General features: G+C 44.8%; 1 protein-coding gene across 1 annotated transcript in view; it reads right to left on the bottom strand.

Annotated features, from left to right (window-relative positions):
* LOC120379924 (maestro heat-like repeat-containing protein family member 2A) overlaps positions 1–13,324 on the bottom strand; it is a 270,114-nt gene that overhangs the window by 23,317 nt on the left and 233,473 nt on the right. The window lies entirely within an intron of this gene.

Raw genomic sequence — 13,324 nt, 5'->3', positions numbered from 1 at the left:
GCTCTTTTTATAGAGCATTATATCAGCCTGATCTGTAATAACAGCATTTTGCATGATGGAGGATAGAAGGGTGAATACAGATTATGCTGCTGGTGCACCAGGCCAAGTTCTATACTGAATTACCCCATGCATTCCCAGGAAGTGAGGCAGAATTTGGTGTGGACACATGGAAAGCAGATTTAATTTCATGAAACTGCCCTACCTTATCCTGTTGCAATTTCTCCAGCAGAACTCTCACAACAGTAGCCAGCTTGGTCTTAGCTATAGAGGCAATCCTGAGGGCAATTCTGTCCTTATCTTGGTCATTCATGTGTGCCAGGAGGAAACAACCTCATTATAAACACCTGAAATTTAATAAAAGGATTTGGCTGGTTACCACTGATAGTAGAATTGGTGCTGGCCTCTTTAATTCACTATCCAGTAAAGATTCTGCAGGTGCCCAAACACTGTGAGGAGAAGACGACCTGGGAATCATGTAAATTCTCTTCCTTCCTCCTGATGACCAGGTTTGTGTGCTGAAGGACCCAGTGTGTTTGGGAGGAAATCATAATGAAGAAAATTTGTTCCTTTCAAGTAGATCCCCATGTAAAATAATCTTCCTTTCCCTCTTTACTATCAATTGATGAGGTTTGATAGCATACAGAATAATAATTTATGGCCCAAATTTTCAAAACTGGGTGCCTAAACTTAAGCACCTAAATCCATATTAAGGCACCTACACCCTGATTCAGCATCCTAATCACATGCTTAACTCTAAGCCAACAAAGAGACCTAAAGTTAAGCACATGCTTTAAGAGTTTTGCTTAGTCAGACCTCCCCCATAACATTCAATAGAAACTCAGATTCTCAGGAAAGTTTCCAGGTCCAGAGGCTGTAGGCCAAGTCCTCAACTGGTGTAAATCAACACAGCTACAAGGAAGACAACAGAGCAACACTGGTTTACAGCAGCTGAGGTTCTGGTCATACAAATGGAGAACATTACAACTAATCTATCTGTATGCCTAGGCTTTCTGAATGTGTGTGTGAATAGACTGGATCTAGAAAATACAATGCCTACCCTTACCTCTCTCAGTTACCTCCTGTTCACTCACAAGATTATTCATGTTTTAGTCTTTTTTCACCACTTCCTCCAGTCCTTTCTCCAAAGAGCTCCTGTCCTGGTAGGCAGCTGGCCTCTCAGTCTGTCATGGCCAGGATAGCCAGTTCAGATTATGCAAGCACTATTATGACATCGATGTGACTGTAGCATACCACACAATCAGCTGCTGACCAGGTATGTGCTGTAATTACATGGACAAGATCCTCAAAGGTATTTAGGCTCCTAACTCACACTGAAATCAGTAGCTTTTAGGAACCTAAATACATTTCAATATCTGGGCCCATACATGTAAGCAGTTCAATAGATGGCTACATTTGCTCCAGTGTAGAATTTCTCATTCTCTCAACATCACTTTGAATTTTGGTTTGGTCCCTCTCTCAGTTTACCACACTTTCCAGTATTGGTTTTACCTGAAAATCTGCTCCTGGTTGAATTTATATAAATAAAAGCATCAAACAAAGAAAGAGAAGAAACTGCCTTGGAGAATGCACAGTGACCCTTGAGTGTGGTTGGTTTTCCCTCTGCTTTTAATTTGGTTGATCAAAAAGCCTGATGAAACCTTATTGAACTGTATTACAAATATTGATTTTATATTATTTTACAATGAATTGAAATGTATACTTAATTTCCTTGTCCTGCCAGACAAATCAACTACATTAATTTTTATTGTGTTTGATACAGTGTGGTGTCATATGTAGGGCCATATATAGAGCCAACTCTTGATTTTGGAAGTTATGTTGCCTTTAAAGCATTCAAAGTGATGACACTCTTTGCAGTAAACCATATGGAAAAAGAATTCCAATTACATTTGTCCCTTGCTATGTATAACCGATTTTGTGCCTTATCCTTTCTGATTTTATCCTTACACGTATATGCTATTCTTTTGTACTTCTCCTTAGTAATTCGTCCATGTTTCACATTTTGTAGGATTTCTTTTTGATTTTCAGGTCATTAAAAAACTTACTATTCTTCCTATCTTTCCTTTGTATTGGCAGTTGTGCCTTTAATATTGTCTCCATGAGAAACTTCCTGAACTCCTTTATGCCTTAGATATTTTCCTTATGGGTGGCTACCTACCAATTCTCTGAGTATATTGAAATGTGCTTTTTGTAGTCCTCCTTCTGTCATTCTCACTCCTTCCTTTCCTTAGAATCATGAAATCTATCATTCATGATCACTTTCACCCAAATCACCTTCCACCTTCACATTCACAACCAGCTCCTCCCTGTTGGTCAAAATCAAGTCTAAAATGGTTGTCCTTCAGGTTACTACCTTCATTTTCTGAAACAAAGCTTTGTCCCCAGTACATTCCAGGAATTTACTGGATAATTTTGTGTTTTGCCATATTTCTTTTTTAACAGCTGTCTAGGTAGGTAAAATCCCCCATTATTATCATCAGGATTTGATTTTTGAATATTTCTGGTTTTTGTTCTAGAAATGCCTCATCTCCCTCCTCTTCCTGATTGGGTGGTCTGTAATAGACCCCTACCAGGACATCACCCCTGTTTTTTCCTTCTTTTATCTTTACTCAGAGACTTTCAACTGGTCTGCTTCTCACCTCCTTCTGGACCCCAGAACAAGTGTACAATGCAATATGTCCTCTGTTTTTTTTCCTGCCTGTCCTTCCTGACCAAGCTATAGCCCTCTATATCAATATTCCAGTTATGAGATTTAGCCTATCAAGTATCTGCGATGCCAGTTAAGCTCAGTTATGACATATGTACTAAAACTCCCAGATTTTACTGTTTATTCCTCATTATTATTACTCCTTCCATTTGTGTATAGACATCTAAGATGTTAAGCAGATACCCACCATGGATTTCCCTTTTGTTACTCCTATAATTCTACTACAATTTTCCACATCTGCTTTTCCCCAAACATCTAGTCCTCTATTAAGGTCACCTTTTTTTACCTGGTGGCTTTTTTCACCCGCCCCCTCTGAACTTAGTTTTAAGCTCTTCTCATAAGGTTGGTGAGTCGGCACATGAAGATGTTCTTCTCCTTCTTGGTCAGATGGACCTCATCTCTTCCAAGCAAACCTCCTTCCTGCAATAGCAGCCCATGGTAGAGGAAGTCAAACCCTCCCATAGACCCATCTTCATAACTCTATTATGTGGACCCATTGAGTGTGTATTGAGCAGAAAGCACACTCACTGCAGGAGATGAAGGGACTGAGTTAAACTGCAGATGTCAAGTTCACATACTTCCATTTTCAGTGACTAATCTCTTAAGCCAGAGGGAATGGCTACGGTAAAAAAAAGTATTTCTGTAGATCAGCATGTGATTATTTGTATTGCAGCACTGCCTCATAGTCCCAGTCACAGACCAGGATCCCATTGCGCTAGGACCTGTACAGACATAGAACAAGATGGTCCTTAACTGTCATTAATTAAGACATATCAACAGCACAACAAACAGACAAGAGGATAATAAAGCAAGCAAAAAAATCCCCTTTGAACCAGGTACCAGCATGTAACTAATAGAATGCTACATATTTAGAGAACTTTCTCTCTGATTCAGGGTCTGATGTGACTAAGCCCCTGTTCCATACCATTGTGTAAACTGGGGACTTGTACAAGATGGAAGGTATACAGTGGCACACAATCGAGGCCTACTCCATTTTTAGTACATAAACAGGAGGCCACTCTGTAAGAAGCTAAGGGCATGGTCAGCACAGAGAATTTGCCTGTCTCTGTGCTGGTGTTATGCACCCCTCACTATCTGCACCTGGCTCCATAAACTTCGGCCTTTCAAGAATGCAGCACTGTGTAGGAGCATGGGTAATTGTAATAATGCTTGTTCATTGCAGCTGTTAACATCAGGGCAAGGCATCCACATATAGGTCCACTACAGATGGACCAGTGATAGGAAGAGTGTTCATGCATGTGACAAGTAACACCATAAACTATTACATGCCACAGAACAAATTAAGATCAATAACAGAACAACATTATGTGTGGCAAAGCCATGACAAACACTGTGCAGGCGTCAAGGAGCTCAGAAATTAGCACATCACACAAACACTGCCTCAGCTTGACTTAGATCTTGGGCAATAGTAGACCCTAAAAAGGAGGCCACAGCTTTACACCCATGGTCACTGTGGTTTAATTGGCTGCATTTTACAAGAGCTGGATCATAGGTTGACTCTGAGTGTATTTACACGGGGCAAGGTTTGCACAACACAAGCATTGTGCACACACTTCCCCTCAGAGCAGCTGCGGGTGGAGGTCTGACCATTCCCCCTCCAGCGGAGGGGGAGACACAGCATCTGCCCCTCACTGCGCATGGGGGTGATTTTCTGGCGCACAAACAGCCCATGCTGTATTCTGCGTGGGGGAAGGCCCAAGCCCCACGCATGGGGTGGAGGTTCCCGTCACCTCCTTTCCAATTTCAATCCTCCCCTCACGTTAGTGACCTGATGGTATAGCCAGGTGGAGGAGGGGTGGGATGACAGAACAGCTAGGGCACTAATGCGTCTTTGCGGTGCTGTCCTTCGTTGCTTCATTGTGTGTGACCGCTGCGTGCTGGCATGTGCTCCTGCGGCCGGTCTGCCCCGAGAGGTCAGGGCAGCAGGAACCCTCTGTCCCGCAGCTCAGAAAATGACAAGGCAGAGCTGCTGGAGAGTAGCCTTCTGAAGGACAGGTGCATAGCTCCGTCCTGGATTTCAGGTGCCTGAGTGAAGCCCCAGGCTGTTGTGGCAGCACAACATCTTTGCTCAGATTTGGATGGGCCTGGCTGCTAAGTAAGTGGGCATAACCCACCCAGGCCCATCTGTGGCTACGCCCCTGATTCTCAGCCAAAGGGTTGAAAATACTGGTGAAAGAATATGTGGTAAGCGATCTTGTGGAGATAGGATAACGTCTTGTTGGTCACGTTTAGTCTCTAGAAAGGCTAGCATGTTATGATTTTGTTTAATATGTAACTGTTTCCAAAATTCTCACTCTCTCTTGCTTGAATCGCTGTTCTTTGATGATAAATTTATTCCTGTTTTCACACACACTTTCTTTTTAAGTTCTGTGTGTTCAGTTGAGCAGTGGCCCTGAGTAGAATTGTACTATTCTTTTGGGATTAGTGGATCTAAAAGCAATGTGAGTTTTCAATCGAACAGGAGCGCAGCACTCCAGGGGGATTCTTGAAGGGATTCTTGATTAAGTATTGATAAAAATGGAACACAAATACCTATGAGTCTCTTCACAATCTAGACCATTTTTAACACAATGGGATCACTATGGAACACCATTCGTGCCTTGAATCACATGTTCCATCCTGCCTAACTAAACAAAGGGCAGCTACCAAGACCCCCCCATGCCCTTCAGTGTTGCCATTACCTTCTTCTGTACCTACACAACAACAAGATAAGGATTGCATAAAAGACAGGGCCGGCTCTAGGCACCAGCAAACCAAGCACGTGCTTGGGGTGGCACCTTTTCAGGGGTGGCATTCCGGCCATCTTTTTTTTTTGTTTTGTTTCGGGCGGCAAAATCCTAGAGCCAGCCATGACAGCAGCAGCACGTTGTGCGCAGGGGTGCCCTGCGGCTGCTGCGGTTCACGCCACAAGGGAGCAGGTCCCACACCTTGTGGCTGGGCCGGGCAGGGTCCGAGCAGGGGACACTCGGGCTGGGGGCCGCCCTGTGGGGCACACGGCACCGCCTGCAGGTGCCGCAGGGCGACTGCCCCCTAGCACCACAGCCGGGGTTGGGTGAAGCGGCTCGAGCCACCCAGGGACTGCGGCAGGGCGGCCAGAAGCAGCAGCAGTGGGGTCATAGAGGGGTCAACAAAATCTACAGCAGCTAATTGTGATGCTACAAACAGAATTGTGACCATAGGTGAGAAATACCTAGTACATGAATTCTAAAATCCAGTCCTGTGCAAGAATGAAACTATGGTAAAACACAGGAAATGATTTAGAATTTCCTTTTGTTGAATACTTTGAGTGTTCCATAGCTCAAGTCTTTAAGTTGCACGATTGTTTTATGCCTCTTTGATGGCGGGGTAGAGGACTGTCGCTTTTCCAGTCCTGATTTTTCTGTTTATAGTCTGGACTGTGTCCTCATGAGTTACAAGAAGAAATGCAAACCAGCGGAAGCCATCTCTCTCCTTCAAACCTGCTGTATTCTCAAGCCCTCACCTACTGATGTATAAAGCAAAATTATTTGGATTAGTCACACGATAACTTTCTCTCATTTATAGGAAATGTGTCTTTATTTAAAAGTTACACTCCTAATTTTAAAATACTAATAAGCACAGCCCACAACTTGCACAGTGCCTTGGTAATCTGGAGTATGAGCTGGTGAAGAGGATTTCATGTTTGCATTTCAGAATCTAGAAGCAATGTATTGTTGCCAGTGACTACTGCGTTCTAGATCAATTTGAAGAATATGTTTGGGTATCTGTCCTCTTCCCTGTCTCCTTCATGCCCCAATTTAAAGGTGTCTCTTCTGACACACTACTAAAGGGATGGGCCATGCCTGCACTACCACTTATGTCGTCAAAATGTCTGTTGCTCATGTCTCTTCCTCGAGTGATATATGTTACGCTGGCATAAGTGCGTCATTGGCAGGAGAGCTTCTCCCACTGACATAGTTTCTGCCGCTCACTGGAGTGGCTTTTTCATGCCGACCGGAGCTCTCTCTCATTGGCATAGAGCGGCTTCGCCACATGCACTGCAGAGGAGTAGCTGTACGGTCCAGCTGCAGCGCTGTAAGTTGCCTTATTTTTCGGACCCGTTTGCCATAGTCTGCAGACCCCCAAGGGTCCGCTGACCACAGGCTGAGACCCACTAATTTGAGAGACTGTCAGATAGAGGGTTTTCTTTGCAAAGCCGCTCTGCTGGTCAAGGGAAAGGGAACAACAACAAAAATGTTGTTAAGATAAAAGCCTTCCTTAGTGTTTTACACCTCCAATGCTGTCACTGTTTTTCTTTCTTCTTCTGGATCTTCAGTAGAAAGTTACCAAGATTTTTAAAGGGATGTTTGCCATGGGACTAAGCAGCTTGAGGTCTCTGTATACCAGTCTCCCGACTTTGTATCCGAGTGTTTAACGTTGGACAGCTGCAGGGTCTCGTTAACACCTCTGACTCTCTGGGCCTGATCTTCCATCTAAATGAATACAACAAGCGCCACCCACTGACCAATGCAGATAGAAGGGAACACTGACTAGCTGCCCTTTCCATCAGCCCCATCCATCCTGTGCACCAAAGGAGGTGGGGCTCATGGAAAAGCCACCATGTGAGCTGCAATGAAGACTGTACTGGTCTGTCGCATCTTACGCTGGGGTTACATTCTGCAGTCAGCATGTAAAGCGAAAATCTCCTATAGTCAAAATGACCCTTGAAAATCCCTTAAATCACCCATAAAGTACAGTTTTGTGTATACAACCCTGTACAGTACTATGTATTGTATACAGCAATGTACAGTACAGTATAAAATAGACTACAAATGCACAATTTTACAATATTTTTAACAACATAACAGACGGAAGAATGAAAGAATAAAAAATGAACAGTACAGTACAATGCAGTACTGTAAACCTGAACAGTCACCAGTCATCCTGGATATTCTTGCTAGTCTTGTACTGTACACACTCCAATGATTAGTCTTCCTCTTCCCCTGACAACACTATAATTGAGTCATCAGGGCTTGATGTCGATCCAGGAGACGATGGACCAGGCTTGAGTGATGGAGAGCGAGTCGTAAACGAAGTGGTTGGCTTTGGTTTAGCTCGAGAAGTTGATTGTGTAGGCTCTGCTGCTGCTGGTTGTTTTTTCTTTAAAAACATGGTGATTGGCAACTGTTGCTCTTGTCACTTGAGCTCCTCAAACATTTCTTGGTACGGTCTCAAATCATCTGTAATACTACGTGCGATTTTGAGGCTTCGTTCCACAGAAGGATCTGTGACGATGCAGTTCTGGCGGGACCCAACTGAGAGTGCCAATTCAGGACCAATTGCTCAAACAGGGCAGTCACAGCCCAAGGCTGGGGTTTTTCCACCTCTAAGGCAAACCAAACCAGCCAGACAAAAAGGACTTTGGTTTCACTCCACTGGCTAATCACAAGTCACACAAGCAATTTCCTTAGACACTCCAGTCTCCCAGTATCCCCACCAGTGCCACTCGTCCTGGGGATGAATAGTTATGAAAACCAACACCCCAATAAAAGAAAAAGGTTCTCTCGATTCCAAAGAATCAAGCCCCAGACCCAGGTCAATATACACATCAGCTCTTACCCACAAATCACGCTGTTGCCAGTCCTTTAGAACCTAAAATCTAAAGGTTTATTCATAAAGGGAAAAAGGTAGAGATGAGAGCTAGAATTGGTTAAATGGAATCAATTACATACAGTAATGGCAAAGTTCTTAGTTCAGGCTTGTAGCAGTGATGGAATAAACTGCAGGTTCAAATCAAGTCTCTGGAGTACATCCCCAGCTGGGATGGGTCATCAGTCCCTTGTGTAGAGCTTCAGCTTGTAGCAAAGTCCCTCCAGAGGTAAGAAGCAGGATTGAAGACAAGATGGAGATGAGGCATTAGCCTTATATAGGCTTTTCCAGGTGTAAGAACCTCTTGGTTCTTACTGTGGAATATTACAGCAAAATGGAGTCTGGAGTCACATAGGCAAGACCCTGCATACGTTGCTGAGTTACAAGGAGTATCTGCCTTCTTTCCATGGGTCAATTGTGTAGCTGATGGTCCTTAATGGGCCATCAAGCAGGCTAGGCAGATCTAACACCAACTTCTCTGGGGTGTCACCCAGAAGCAGAGCACAAATACAAAATACAGACAGTATAGAGCCAATACTTATAACTTCAACTACAAAATGATACATACATATAGACAGCATAATCATAACCAGCAGCCCATAACCAGGTCTTAGACACCTTATATGATCCCCTTTACATAAGATTTGGTGCCACTACAGGACCTTGGTTGCAAACCCTGTTCTATACGGTCCCAGTGTATATCAATAACGTCACACCCCCAACGCAAAATTGATGCAGTAAGGGATGACACAAACATCACTGACTGCATCCCAAGAGCTCCCCATCCTTGGGTCTGTCTCACTACAGCTAGTGTTGGGTTAGAGGCCGTACCAGTATATAACAGAAATGGTTTATCAAAGTCATGTTCAATAACATGATTGAATCTCTTTACAAACTCAAGGTAAAACTTAGTTTGAACAACAGTGGATTGGATCTGCTTTTGCCTAACAGAAGTCACTGGCTGATGGGGCGGGCTCTCTGTGCTAACAGCTATTAGCAAGTCTTTCTTTTCCCTGCCAGCCAGGTAATTTGCATCAACACAAACACTAGCTTTTAACTTCTTAGCTGCTACCAATTCCAAGGCTGGACTCTGTCTTACAGAGATACCACACAAATTCAAAGGGTCTGAGGGTGAGAGTTTGCTTGCTCTCCCCTGCATCCTCAAGCATTCAGCCATAAAACTGTTTTGTTCTGAAACACCAGTAACCAAATCTGTCCTCAGACCCTGAAGCACCGACTGCTCACTCACAGAATCAGCATGGAGACATTCCTGTTCCAACACCATTGTCTTCCCAACAAGCTGGTCAAACCCCAGCCACTTGGTTATAAGGCTGCTCAACTATCCGTGGCCCCACAAAGTCACAGGACCTCCTGGTCAACCTCCTCCTCGCCCTGGCTAAAATGGCCATCTATACAACCAGGGAGAGGCGGTTGGCCAATGGAGACTCCTGCGACTGCAGGGCTTGTTTCCAATCCTTAGTCCGTTCACGTATCCGGGCGGAGTTCCTCTGGGTGGTGTCCACTGGCTCCTTTGACGCTTTCGAGGAGCAGTGGGCGCTGTCCGGGGTTCTCTGCTTGGTGTCCCCGTCAGGCTCCCTTCTTATGACCCTTTGACCGCACTCCTGTCCCTGTTCTTTTATTAGTTGTCCCTCAAAATTAGTAGGTTTCTGAGGTCCTGTAGATCCTCCCCTTAGGCTGGGGGGGGGGATCTTTTAGCATTGGGAGGGCTTCCGCCCGCCCAGTTTCCCGGAAACCCAATAGATACAGTGACAAACTTGTCATAAAATAATCCCACGTAATTTAAGAAATGCTTTCTATCCCATTCAGACTGTTTAACAGAATGAACAGCGAAATGGTTCAAATTAAACATATGCTCTGGCAACATGAATAATCCTACAGAGCTGTACCATACATCTCCGCAGTGAAATGTCATTACATGCCACTGGAAGCCAGTGTCACAAATTTGCATTATTTTTATCTTCCCTATAAATTATAACAATACTCTCCCACTCTAAAATAAAATATTTTTAATTACTACCTAGAATTTATGTTAATCTGTAGACAGGCCCTGATGTTTTAAAGATATTCTTCCCTGGTGAAAAGGTTAACTTGTGGTAATTTCACACTCGTATAAAGCTTTCTCATTATGAGGTTTGGAAAATTTTAATTAATAATAAACTATCACCATTTAAAAAAACAAACAAACAAAATAAAAAAACTTCCTTAACAGCTTTTACTCCATCTGAGATCTTTTCTAAAGCTGCCCACACTGTATCTTTCAAAGGGAAAGTCAGTGGATCCATTCACAACAGAAAATTTCTGGCTGTTAGGAACTGAAACTTCCTTGATTAAATCACTTTCACACCCTTCAGTTGCAGTAAACTGCTTCCACAGGTTACCATGAGGATTCCTTTCCCTAGGAGCTTCTCTAAGCAGCAATTCACCCCTCTCAGAAATTCTGCCCTTCCCTGCTTCACCTAGGGCTTGCTCTAAGTGAACACTTTCCTGAGCCCCACAGACTCTTTCTGGGTCTCACTTATATCCAGAATCACCTCTGGCCCATCAGGCAGATTCATACACAATCCCCTTTCAAGCAAACTTACATACTTTCTAGATAACCGGTTAGAAGCATTCTCCTTCCCTTGGCCATGCACAAGTTCAGGAATCTTTTCCTTCTTGCTACAAGTTGTCAAACTGTCAGTAGGTAACACAATTAAATCACCTTTTTGCTCCCCTTGTGCCCTGGCTAGGGTATCACCCTGATTAGACAGAGTTGCTACACCCTTTTCCAACCACACATTAGCAACTGGCAAACTACAAGCACCAGAATTGTCTGGTCTCTGGGACTTTGCTAGGACACTAACTGGATGCAACCTAGTTATAGCGCCATTCTCCCCAGCAGACACAAACTTAGGACCATTCCCTTCCTGGGCTTTAGCTGTATTTACAACCAACTCTGAGACAACTGAATCACCCTCTACCATCACAGGCTGAAAGGCACCTTCTGTCTGCTCCACAGACACAGAAGAGCCGGAGACACATAATCATTCAGCAGACACACAGCTTGGGATCTCATTTCCCTTGTCCCAGCACACAGGGCTGTTCACAGACAACTGCTTGGAGACTGGGGTAGCTCCTCTCCATAGGCAAGTCAATACCCCTGACAGACACAGGCACATTCCCTTCACTGTCACATTTCTCCACACAGGAAACAGGTAAGGGATAGGGACACTCATCTTCCACTATCCTTGTCTTCCCAAACTGCTGACTAGACAAAGCCACCAGCTCACAAGGCTGCCTAGGCTTCTCCAAACTTTCCCTACCAGGCACATTGCCACTCCCAATGAAGAAGCTGCTGCTTTTTTTACTACACTGAGCTACTTTCAGCAAATCACAGTTACCCATTTCAGGTTCACTTTTACAAGCTGCACTAGCCACCAATCCATCACCCATCACAAATCTACCCTCTCCTTCCTCAGTTAGGGCTTCCACCTGACATTTTTCTTTAATTTGCTCCTGAGAAACATTTTCCTCACCAATGAGATCTTTCTGCTCTTGATCTAACTCCATTCACAGACACACTGCTTTCTGGCACAGACAAACCTTTGGAGCAACCCTCCTCAGGCAAACCATTGCCCACAATAGACATAGGTGTAAGATCATTCCTGTCCTGTGACTGGCTACCTGAACTGAACAAAGCTTTAACATTTTCCCCAATTAAAAGATCTTTAGGCAATAACTTCCTTACCCCAGCGATAAGTTCATGCTTAGCCCCATTCCATTCGAGGTGGATTCTGGCTAAAGGCACACGGACAGTAAACTCATAGAGGATCACAACATTCACACTCTGATTTGGTAAATAATCTTCCTCTTTGACTAGATCTGCTTTAACAAGAGTGATGTTAGATGCCATAATTTGCCCTAAACAGCCTTTACCATTGATTTTTACACTCTCTATGAATTTTCCATTACCACTCCCATACATAGCACTGGCACAAATTATGGAGCCACCTTCTACTGAACACACAGTAACAGCAGCTACATAAAAGGTGGCAGTGTTGGGGTACATTTGCAGTGATGAGCTGCTAAAATCTTAACAACAGGTTCTGTATAAAAAGTTCTGATTTAAGGGATGTGCCAGAGCATGCATTTTTTGTACCAATAGGGTTACCATACGGCCGTATTTTCCCAGGAGGAATTTTTAAATTTTAAAAAATCCGCCCAGACAGCGATTTAAGAACCGAAAAGCCTGACATGTCCAGGAAAATACAGATGTATGTTAACCCTATCTAAAGTTCTTTTTTAAAAAGATGGGCCTGAACTAGAAATGAGCTCCTTTTCACATGTGTGGGTCCCCAGATATCCCTATTTTATAGGGACAGTCTCAATTTTGGGGTCTTTTTCTTATATAGCCTCCTATTACCCCTCACCCTCTGTCCCGATTTTTTCACACTTGCTGTCTGGTCACCTTAGGGTGTGCACATGTGTGGGTCCCAGCTGCTCCCTGCCCCCCCTCATTGAAGCAGGTGTGCAGGGTTACTGCCCTGAGAACTGCAGGGCACCAGTGGACATGGGGCTGGCTGCAGACAGGGGCGTAGGGCAGGGCTAGCTGGAGGCAGGGGGTGTGACACGGGCTGGCTGCAGGCGGCTGCGGGCAGAGGGTGGCTGTGGGCAGAGGGTGGCTGCGGGCGGCTGTGGCAGGGGGCAGGGAAGGCGGGGGGGGAGTGGGGGAGGGGCGCAGATACTCACACGGTGGGAGGGGCTGGGAGCAGCCCGAGCAGCAGGACGCAGCCGGGGACTCACCAGGCAGCAGCAGGAGCCCCAGGGCCGGAGCTCCGAGGAGCAGCAGCAACAGGGCCAGGAGGCAGCTCACATGGCTCCCGCAGCACAGCGCCCCCTGGCGGCTGGGAGGAGGAATTACAGCCTTCCCAGCCAGAGCCCATCAACGCTTCCCTCGCAGGGAAGCCAGTT

This window comes from Mauremys reevesii, linkage group 13, assembly GCF_016161935.1.
Source record: "Mauremys reevesii isolate NIE-2019 linkage group 13, ASM1616193v1, whole genome shotgun sequence".
Lineage (NCBI taxonomy): Eukaryota > Metazoa > Chordata > Testudines > Geoemydidae > Mauremys > Mauremys reevesii.
The sequence above is the reverse complement of the archived record's forward strand: the minus strand, read 5'-3'. Positions and strand labels throughout refer to the sequence as shown.